General features: G+C 36.6%; 1 non-coding gene across 1 annotated transcript; it reads right to left on the bottom strand.

Annotated features, from left to right (window-relative positions):
- Positions 1–2533: 2533 nt before the first annotated feature.
- LOC128280249 (small nucleolar RNA R71) lies at positions 2534–2640 on the bottom strand. Its single transcript, XR_008270429.1, has one exon. It is a non-coding gene; the product is annotated as a small nucleolar RNA R71 (small nucleolar RNA).
- Between the last annotated feature and the right edge of the window lie 385 nt (positions 2641–3025).

The following is a 3025-nucleotide window of genomic DNA, read 5'->3' as shown; positions in this document are numbered from 1 at the left end:
TCTTTCTAAGTTATGAAATATTCCAAACTCTTGTGATCTGAGTAAACATGACATTTCTCACTGAACAGATAGCGGCGCCAAATTTTCAATGCAAACACAATAGCTGCTAACTCTAAATCATGCGTCAGGTAATTGTCCTCATACGGTGTCAATTGTCTCGAGGCATAAGCTATGACTTTACCTTCTTGCATCAAAACACAACCCAAACCATTTAACGATGCATCGTTATAAATTATGAATTCTTTACCTGATTCTGGCTGAACTAACACTAGAGCTTCGGTTAATAAAGCTTTCAGTTGACTGAAACTTTTTTGGAACTTGCCCGACCACTCAAACTTAACATCTTTTTGTAGTAGTCTCGTCAACGGAGTTGCAATCATTGAGAAACTTTTTACGAATCATCTATAATAACCGGTGATTCCTAGAAAACTTCAAACTTCAGATACATTTCTCAGAGGCTTCCAATCTAATATTACTGAAATCTTACTTGGATCCTGATAAACCATAATTTATACATATTTTTACCCCATGTTTAACGCATATTTCCCATTAGAATTGATGAATTCGATGCTCCTAATGCTTTAATTTCATGTTTTATACTTAGGAGAGCATAGGAGAGCGAAAGGAACGAGAAACGGGCCAAAAACAGAGAAAATGGGCCAAAGTACAAAATCAATACGGTCTGGACCTACTCACACGGCCAGACCACAAGGCCTTGTCAATTTGGCAGGCTCGAGCATGGCCTGAAGTAATCGCACACGGGCGTGTCCCTGCCGAGCCCAAGTTGAGTCCAATTCGGAAAAGGCTAAGTTTGAGGGCTCTTAGGCATTCCAAAGCCTATAAATACACCCTAGAAGAGGAAGAAAGAGGACACACAGAATAGGGAGTAAGGAATTACTCCAAGGAAGCCGATTGATCCATCTTAGAAGCCAGATTCATCATCAAAACTGAAGATCTCTCCTCAATTTCCCCTTTAGGAGTTTTGGGTTTTCTTTATGTTTTGTATTCTTTATTATTCTGAGATGTTTTCTTATTTAGTTATGAAGTAAATCCCCTAAATACCTAATGGGAATGAAACCTAAGACGAATCTTGTTATTATTTTCTAAATTGTATGATAAATATTTAACTTGTTCTTAATTATGTGTTCTTAATTCTTGTTTTGATATCTGAGGATACTGATTCAAGATAAGCTCTTATTCAAAGGAGGAATAGACCTGGCTAATAGTACATTTGTCATAATTAAGCGGAGTTGTTTGCGCGCTTAGACATAAGGTGACAAGATTTTGCCAGATTAGGGTGAAACCTAATAAAGGGATCCATAGATCGAGTTAATGCAACCCTAGGGTGTTAATTGGAGAAAGGTCTCAATTATTCAATCTAGGTATTAGACATTATTAGTCTTGAATAGGGATAATAACATAACTTAAGGATCTCTACGGAACAAGTTAAATGAATAAATCATCTGATTCGAAGCTAGAATAACAAGTACAGTTTAGGTAGATTTTTCTTTAGGTATTGTCTTAATTCAATCGATTTTACCAAAAGCAATTCCCCAATTCTATTCTCTGTGAGTTCTTAGTTTAGATAATTAGTTAGTTAAAAACAAAACCTCTTTATTCCTTGGCTAGATAATAAAAAGACAGTCATTACTAGTACTTTTAGTTCCTTTGGGTTCGACAATCCAGTCTTGCTAAAACTTTACTACAATTCGATAGGAACACTTGCCTACATCGCGATAATAGTTAGTTTCAAGAACGATTAATTATAAATATTTAAAACCTATTACAAAATCATGCGATCAAGTTTTTGGCGCCGTTGCCCGGGAACTAAAATATTAGGAACACTCAATTTTTATTACTTTAGCCATTAATTTTTCTTGCGAACTAATTTTATTTTTAATTTTATTCTAATTTACTAATTTTCTTGTTCTTTCTTCTGGCAGGTTTTTTTTTATAGTTTATGACTAGAAGAAACCCGTCAGGACCACTACTTTTTGACGAAGAAATCGATCGCACAGTTTATAGAAACCAAAGAGAAATAAGGCGAAGCCTAAAATACACAAAAAACGAGCAAAAAGACGATACTCAACCCCTAACCGAAGAGATGGATGAAAACCAAGACAATCAGCTACCTCCTGTAATTGCGGCTAATCAAAACATTGCTCCACGTACTATGTATGATTATGCTAAACCTTCTTTAACAGGAACTGAATCAAGTATAGTTAGACCTGCTGTAGCTGCAAATACTTTTGAACTGAAACCTAACACAATTCAAATGATACAACAGTTTGTTCAGTTTGATGGTTTGCAGCATGAAGATCCCAACGCTCACTTAGGAAACTTTTTGGAACTATGCGATACATTTAAAATTAATGGCATTTCTGATGATGCCATTCATCTTCGGTTATTACCTTTCTAATTGAGGAACAAAGCTAAACAGTGGTTGAACTCGTTACCGCGAGGGTCAATCACCACTTGGGAACAAATGACCGAAAAATTTCTACTAAAATATTTTCCGCCGGCTAAAACGGCTAAATTACGTAATGATATCTCTTCTTTTGTGCAGATGGATTTAGAAACACTTTACGATGCATGGGAGAGATACAAGGACCTTCTAAGAAGGTGCCCTCACCATGGGTTGCCGCTTTGGCTTCAGGTTCAAACATTCCATAATGGCCTGAATCCTTCGACTCGGAAAATGGTTGACTCAACTACTGGCGGAACCATCAATAATAAAACACCTGAAGATGCTTATGAGTTCATAGAGGAGATGTCGTTGAATAACTATCAGTGGCAAGTCATGAGGACAAAGCCAACGAAAACAGCCGGTGTTTATAACGTCAATTCGGTCACCATGCTCTCTAATCAGGTAGAACTCTTAAATAAGAAAATTGATGGTTTTCTTAGTTCTTCACATGTTCACCCAGTAATGCATTGTGAAGTAAGTGGAGGTGGAACAAGCCATTCGGAATACCAACCTTATGGCCATAACATGGATAACGAGCAATTAAATTACATGGGTAAT

The sequence above is a fragment of the Gossypium arboreum genome, chromosome 8 (assembly GCF_025698485.1).
Source record: "Gossypium arboreum isolate Shixiya-1 chromosome 8, ASM2569848v2, whole genome shotgun sequence".
Classification (NCBI taxonomy): domain Eukaryota; kingdom Viridiplantae; phylum Streptophyta; class Magnoliopsida; order Malvales; family Malvaceae; genus Gossypium; species Gossypium arboreum.
The sequence above is the reverse complement of the archived record's forward strand: the minus strand, read 5'-3'. Positions and strand labels throughout refer to the sequence as shown.